The sequence below is a fragment of the Tupaia chinensis genome, unplaced genomic scaffold (assembly GCF_000334495.1).
Source record: "Tupaia chinensis unplaced genomic scaffold, TupChi_1.0 Scaffold138725_1, whole genome shotgun sequence".
Classification (NCBI taxonomy): Eukaryota; Metazoa; Chordata; class Mammalia; order Scandentia; family Tupaiidae; genus Tupaia; species Tupaia belangeri.
The window spans coordinates 23,321-31,573 of record NW_006198617.1 but is presented as its reverse complement, the minus strand read 5'-3'; the positions used below and the strand labels follow the sequence as shown (position 1 = coordinate 31,573).

The following is an 8,253-nucleotide window of genomic DNA, read 5'->3' as shown; positions in this document are numbered from 1 at the left end:
TGAAGAAGAGTTACTCTTTTCCCTTGGAGGAGAGATATTTTCTTGCTTTTCCATATTTCTTGTGGTCCTGTGGTGATTTCTTGTCATCTGATGGATGGAGTGTTTCTTTCAAATCCTTGAAGTTCAGTCTGAATGTTCAGGAGCAAGCAGACAGAGGTGATCTAGAATCTCTTTGCCGTTCTGTTGTGATCGCTGATGCAGCAGATTCGGTAGATATTGAGGAATATTTTAACCCTATTAATATTTGGATGTATAGCTACAGTGGTCTTAGATCCTTCTAAAAACACATTAAATGGATATGGGAGAGTGGAGAGACAGAAAAAGGGAAGTGAATAAGAGAATGAAACAACAACAAAAAAAGAAAAAAAGAAAAAAAAAGAAAAAAATTGTAACAACTGTTTTCCTGTTTTTTTTTTTTTTTTTTTAAATCACAAAATAGAAAACGTGTGGCGCGATTGCACGCTGCGTGAAATACCTAGTTCGCAGGAGCCATGTGGAACCTCCTTCTGAAAGCCTGGCCTCCTCTGACTTAGTGGAGAACCAGAGCAATAATTAACAAGATAAAAGGTGGAGCTGAGAGTAAGAGAAAAACTGTGCCTTTAAAAAAAATGTAAAAAGGGGAACCAGCAGTCAGAGTAATGGCTATGTCGCTGGACTCCCACGTAGTCGACTGTGGTTCACATCCTGGGACCCCTGGCTTAAAACTCACACCGGGCGCATGTGCGTGTGTGCCCAAGATCCCGAGAGGAGAATGGAGGAGAAGGGATTGCGGCATGACCATCCCCTCTGGGGGGTGATTTCTCACTTTCTGTCTCTATGTATCTCTCTGTCTGTCTGGTGAGTGCACGCTCCCTATAGCAAAAACCTCTCAAAAAAAATAAAAAGGAAAAAGGAAAAATTACAAAAAAAAGGGAAGACAGAGGAGGGAGAGACAGAGACACAGAAATAGAGATAGAAGGTTGGGGGTGGGGTAGGGGTCTCCCTACCGCTAGCTTGTTTGCTGGAGGCTGAAGTATCAGTGGAAAGTCTTCATTTCTCCTGTGCCCTGCAAGACCTAGTTCACAGGACCCATGTGGAACCTCCTTCTGAAAGCCTGGCCTCTTCTGCCTGGGTGGAGGACCAGAGTGATAACTAACAAGATAAAAGGTGGAGCTGAGACTAAGTGAAAAACTGTGCCTTTAAAAACAATGTAAAAAGGAAAAATTACAAAAAAAAGGAAGACAAAAAAAAAAAGGAAGACAGAAGAGGGAGATACAGAGACAGAGACAGAGTCACAGAAATAGAGATAGGAGGCTGGGGGTGGGGTTGGGGGCTCCCTACTGCTAGCTTCTTTGCTGGAGGCTGAATTATCAGTACAAAGTCTTCATTTGTCCTGTGCCCTGCAATACCTAGTTCGCAGGAGCCATGTGGAACCTCCTTCTGAAAGACTGGCCTGTTCTGCCTGGGTGGAGGACCAGAGTGATAATTAACAAGATAAAAGGTGGGGCTGAGAGTAAGAGAAAACCTGTGCCTTTAAAAAAATGTAAAAAGGAAAAAATAGAAAAAAAAAGGGAAGACAGAAGAGGGAGAGACAGAGACAGAGACACAGAAATAGAGATAGAAGGCTGGGGGTGGGGTGGAGGGCTTCCTACCGCTAGCTTGTTTTTGCCTGTACCTGTCTAGCAGCTGATGTGGGTAAAGCTGGAGATGAAAGAAATTAATAAGAAATAAGTGAATAAATTAATAAAGTTAAATAAAATAATTCTAAAAAAATGTAAAAAAGAAAAATTACATAAAAAAGGGAAGACAGAAGAGGGAGATACAGATAAAAGGTGGAGCTGAGAGTAAGAGAAAAACTGTGCCTTTAAAAAAATGTCAAAAGGAAAAATTACAAAAAAACGAGAAGAAAGAAGAGGGAGAGACAGAGACAGAGACAGAAACACAGAAATAGAGATAGAAGGCTGGGGGTGGAGGGCTCCGTACTGCTAGCTTGTTTGCTGGAGGCTGAATTATCAGTAGAAAGTCTTCATTTCTCCTGTGTCCTGCAATATCTAGTTTGCAGGAGCCATGTGGAACCACCTTCTGAAAGCCTGGCCTCTTCTGCCTGGGTGGAGGACTAGAGAGATAATTAACAAGATAAAAGGTGGAGCTGAGAGTAAGAGAAACACTGTGCATTCAAAAAAATGTAAAAAGGAAAAATTACAAAAAAAAAAAAAGGGAAGACAGAGGAGGGAGCGACAGAGACAGAGACACAGAAATAGAGAGAGAAGGCTGGGGGTGGGGTGGGGAGCTGTCTACCACTAGTTTGTTTGCTGGAGGCTGAATTATCAGTAGAAAGTCTTCATTTCTCCTGTGCCCTGCAATACCTAGTTCGCAGGAGCCATGTGGAACCTCCTTCTGAAAGCGTGGCCTCTTCTGCCTCGGTGGAGGATCAGAGAGATAATTAAAAAGATAAAAGGTGGAGCTGAGAGTAAGAGAAAAACTGTGCCTTTAAAAAAATGTCAAAAAGGTCCCAGAGTCCTGGAGTCTAAGCCGATTCCCAGCGCAGGCCCGTCCCACAGTCGTCTGCCTCCTCTTTCCTTTCAACATGACAGATGCCAGTGTGTCGTTCGCCAAGGCCTTCCTGGCGGGTGGAGTGGCCGTGGCCATCTCCAAGACTGTGGTAGTGCCCATCGAGCGGGTCAAGCTGCTGCTGCAGGTGCAGCATGCCAGCAAGCAGATCACCGCAGATAAGCAATACAAGGGCATCATAGACTGTGTGGTTCATATCCCCAAGGAGCAGGGAGTCCTGTCCTTCTGGCGTGGTAACATGGCCAATGTCATCAGATACTTTCCCACCCAGGCTCTCAACTTTGCCTTCAAAGATAAATACACACAGATCTTCCTGGGTGGTGTGGACAAGAGGACCCAGTTTTGGCGCTACTTTTCAGGGAACCTGGCATCTGGTGGTGCTGCTGGGGCCACGTCTTTGTGCTTTGTGTACCCTCTTAATTTTGCCTGTACCTGTCTAGCAGCTGATGTGGGTAAAGCTGGAGCTGAAAGGGAATTCAAAGGCCTCGGTGACTGTCTGGTTAAGATCTACAAATCTGATGGGATTAGGGGCCTGTACCAAGGCTTTAACGTGTCCGTGCAGGGTATTATCATCTACCGAGCTGCTTACTTTGGTATCTATGACACTGCAAAGGGAATGCTTCCAGATCCCAAGAATACTCATATCTTCATTAGCTGGATGATGGCACAGTCTGTCACCACCGTTGCCAGATTGACTTCCTATCCATTTGACACTGTTCGTCACTGCATGATGATGTAGTCGGGGCACAAAGGAACTGACATCATGCACACAGGCATGCTTGATTGCTGGAGGAAGATTGCTCGAGATGAAGAGGGCAAAGCTTTTTTTAAGGGTGCATGGTCCAATATTCTCAGAGGGATGGGTGGTGCTTTTGTGTTTGTCTTGTATGATGAAATCAAGTTCACCTAAGTTATTTCATAGGTTTCATTCTCCTGTGAACAGGCGTTGTATAACATATCTTAAGCATTTTTGACAGTCCCTTGGCTGTCTATCAGTGGCAACTATTTACTGGTTGAAAATGGGAAGCAATAATATTCATCTGACCAGTTTTCTCTTAAAAGTTATTTCCATGATGATGATGATGATGATGGGACTCAATTATATTTTTTATTTCAGTCACTCCTGATAAATAATAAATTTGAAGAAATAAAAACATCTAAAATACAAAAAAAATGTCAAAAGGAAAAATTACAAAAAAAGGGAAGACAGAAGAGGGAGAGATAGAGACAGAGACACAGAAATAGAGATAGAAGGCTGGGGGTGGGGTGGGGGGCTCCCTACCACTAGCTTGTTTGCAGGAGCCATGTGGAACCTCCTTCTGAAAGCCTGGCCTCTTCTGCCTGGGTGGAGGACCAGAGCGATAATTAACAAGATAAAAGGTGGAGCTGAGAGTAAGAGAAAAACTGTGCCTTTAAAAACAATGTAGAAAGGAAAAATTTCAGAAAATGAGGGAAGACAGAAGAGGGAGAGACAGAGACAGAAACACAGAAATAGAGATAGTAGGCTGGGGGTGGGGTGGGGGGCTCCCTACCGCTAATTTGTTTGCTGGAGGCTGAATTATCAGTAGAAAGTTTTCATTTCTCCTCTGCCCTGCAATACCTAGTTCCTAGGAGACATGTGGAGACTCCTTCTGAAAGCCTGGCCTCTTCTGCCTGGGTGGAGGACCAGGGCAATAATTAACAAGATAAAAGGTGGAGCTGAGAGTAAGAGAAAAACTGCGCCTTTAAAAACAATGTAAATAGGAAACATTACCAAAAAAAAAAAAAAAAAAAAAAAAAAAAAAAAAGGGAAGACAGAAGAGGGAGCAACAGAGAGAGAGACACAGAAATAGAGAAAGAAGGCTGGGGGTGGGGTGGGGGAGCTCCCTACCACTAGCTTGTTTGCTGGAGGCAAACAAGAAAATATAAAAAGACATTCTTACAAAAACAAAACCTGAAAGTATTTGCCAACACCAAAGCAGCTCCTCATGAAGAACTAATGAGATACTATACCAGAAAACTAAAGAGAGACAGACAAAAATAAGATAACAGAAGAATTAAAAATCAAGAAAATGACTAACATAATGGTAGGGACAAGTCTGTAGATATTAATATGTTGAATGTTAATGGATTAAATTCTCCAGTGGAGAGACACAAACTGGCTGAATGGATAAAAACAAAGAAACCCTCTATCTGTTGCTTAAAAAAATTCATCTCATAGATAAAGAGATACATAGACTAAAAGGGCAGGACTGGAAAAAGGCATTCCATGCAAATGGAAACCAAAAAAGGACTGGAGTTGTGATATTGTTTTCAGACAAAATAGCCTTTAAGACAAAAGATGTGAGGCATAAGGAAGAGCATTATATGGTAGTAAAAGGGCTAATTCAGGGACAGCAGTTGCAGTAATGGCTAGGTCTCAGGACTCCCATGTAGTCAACTGGTTCGAGTCCCAGACCCAGTGGCTTAAACTCATGCTGGGTGCATGTGTGTGCATGCCCCAGATCCCGAGAGGAGAGTGGAGAAGAAGGGATTGTGGCATGGCCATTCCTCCAGGGGATGATTTCCTGCTTTCTGTCTCTGTCTCTTTCTATCTTCCAGGCGAGCACATGTGCCCTATAGCAAAAACTTCTAAGAAACACACACACACACACACACACACACACACACGCACGCACGCACACACACACAATAGCAATCCTACCCAAATTAATCTACATATTTTAATGCAATCCCTATAAAATTACAAGAGACATTCTTCACAGATGTAGAAAAGACAATCATAGAATTTGTCTGAAATTATAAAAGACCCCATATTGCTGAAGCTATCCTACAGAAAAAGAGTTCAAGGGGTGGCATCACACTTCCTGATTCCAAAATGTATAAAAGTTGTGATAGTCAAAACGACATGGTATTGGCACCAAAACAGATATGAGGACCAATGGAACAGAGCAGAGACACCAGAAATAAACCCCAAAAAATCAACTCAAAGTGGATCAAAGTTCTAAACCTAAGACCACAAACTATAAAACTACAGGTGGAAAACACTGCGGAAAATCTGGGAGACATTGGACTAGGCAAAGACTTCTTAAGCAAGACTCCAAAAGCACAGGCAATAATCCTCAAAATAGACAGGTGGGATTGCACCAGATTAAGAAGTTTCTGCACAGCAAAGGACACAGTAATTAGTGTGAATCGACAACCCTCAGAATTACCACAATACACACGGAACTCAAGCGATTTACCTGAAAGAAAATGATTATCTAAGTAATAGACGGGAAAATATGATGAATAAATAATTCTCTAAGGAAGAACAGCCAAAAAGCATATAAAAAATGCTTAATATCCCACATCATAAAAGAAATGCCAACCAAAACTACAATGAGATACCACCTACCCCTGTTAGAAGCATTAAGATTAAAAATATATATATATATATGATAAGTGCTGGCAGGGCTGTGGTGAAATGAGAACTCTCCTACACTGCTGGTGGGAATGTAAATTAGTCCAACCACTGTGGAGAACAATATGGAGGTTCCTCAAAAACCTTCCAACAGAACTACCACACAGTCCAGCAATTCCATTCCTGGGTATCTACCCAAAGGCAGGAGAATGCTCAGCTGGAAAAACTGCTGGCACAACTGTATTTATTGTGACATTATTCATGATTGCTAAGACATGGAACCAATCCAAATGTCCATGCACAGATGAATGGATGTAAGATATGTGGAACATAGACTCCATGGAATACTATTCAGCCAAAAAAAAAAAGAAAATCCAAGACCCTGGCATTTGATTGAAAGTGGACATACATGGGAGATTTACTGTTGAGTGAAGCAAGTCAGGCTGTGGAAGAGAGACATTGTATGCCTCTACTTAACATATACCAACTGTCTACACTGTATGGTAGAGAATGAAAGACTGGAGGACATAAAAGCATTGGAAACTGTTATAGACACTGGGGACAAAGTAGAAGAACAGAGGGAGAGGAGAAGAGTGCAAGAAGGGAAATTAGAGAAAAAATGGAGAAATCAGACACTTGTGGGATACAGATATGGTTTGTTTCCTGTTGATGATATTGTGTATAGTATTCTTGACTCACCTGGCATGTGGTGTATATCATGGCAGTTAAAATCTGTTTACAATCTCAATAATATGTAGTGATCGAATATATGAATGATAATAATAATAATTTTTAAAATGCATTTTGATCATTCATATGTTTCCCTGAGAGATTTGTCTGTTCAGCTCATTTGCCCATTGTTAAAATGAATTAGTCAGGTTTTTGCAGGTTAGTTACTTGTGTTCCCTTTACATTCTGAAACACAGTTTTGCAAATATTTTCTACCATTATGGCAGTGGACCCTATTCATTATTTACTTTGTTGTTCAGAAGATTTTTACTTTGATGTAGTCCCACTTGTCCGTTTTGAGGATTATTGCTTGTGCTTTAGGAACCATATTTAAGAAGTCATCTCCTACAGCAATGTCTTCAAGAATTTCCCTTTGTTTTCCACCAGAAGTTTTATAGTTTGAGTTTTTACATTTAGATCTTTCATTTGTTTTTGAGTTTCCTTTTGTTAATGGTGAGAGATAGCAGTCTAGTTTCATTTCTATGCAGGTGTATATCCAATTATTCCAGCACCATTTGCTGAAAAACTTTTTTTCCTCCACTGTATTGTCTTGTATATTTTGTCAAGGGTCACTTGGCTATAAGTTTTGGGATTTGTTTTGGACTTTTCTCTTCTGCTCTATTGGTGTACATGTCTGTTTTTGTGTCAGTGCCAAGTTGTTTTCTAATATATTTGGAGGTCAGATAGATGTCTCCTACTTTTTCATTTTAATACTGTCGCCTTGGGGATACAGGGCCTCTTGTGATTCATGATAAATTGTATGATCGTCCCATTTCTGTGAAGAACGTCTGTTACTGGAAATTTCGTCAGAATCAAGTTGTATTTATAAAGTGATTTGAATTGACATTTGATGATATTGATTCTTCTAATGCAAGAACACAGGATGTTTTTCCATACTCAATTTCTTTTAGTTGTTTATAGTTTTCCTTGTGGAGGTCTTTCATCTCTATGGCTGGGTTTATTCCTAGATATTGTTTTGTGGCTATGGTAAATGGGATTGCTTTCTTCATTTGCCTCAGTATGTTTATGTTGGTGTATAAAAACGCTATAAAATTTGTATTTTGATTTTGTATCCTGCCACTTTTCTGAGTTCATTTATTGATGGGGCCATGCAGACAACACAAACTGGTAAAGAGGCTGTCTCCCATGTCTAAAGGCAAGGCCTGGGCTGGGAAGAAACTGCGAGACAAGGCCGGTGGTTTACTAACCCTCCTTGTGTCGTTTTACTGGCCTGTAGTCAATTTCTCTGCTGTGAGTTTTACTGTTATTATGGTACCCTGCAAGGGTAAAATATCACCCCCAACCATTACAATAAAGCCAATTAGTGATCTTGTAGGAATGTGGTTTCCTAAGATGGGAGGGTGGGAAGTTTGAGACTCCCCCACTTGTCTGTTTTAGACAAAATTAACATATGTTAAGGTTAAGTTAGTATAAGCCAAATTAGCTGTTAGTAACATATGTAGATTAAGTTAGTTTAAGGCTAGTTTTATGTAAATACCCCTTGTTAAGGCAACAGGCCAAAGTTAGCTTGTGCTAGGCAAAGTCACCACATTCACCCAGAGATAAAACAAAAGAACTCACTAATTGACAGA

At 40.9% G+C, this 8,253-nt stretch overlaps 1 pseudogene; it reads left to right on the top strand.

Annotated features, from left to right (window-relative positions):
• The first annotated feature begins 2,566 nt into the window (after positions 1 to 2,566).
• LOC102497350 (ADP/ATP translocase 2 pseudogene) lies at positions 2,567 to 3,460 on the top strand (annotated as a pseudogene).
• Positions 3,461 to 8,253: the final 4,793 nt, after the last annotated feature.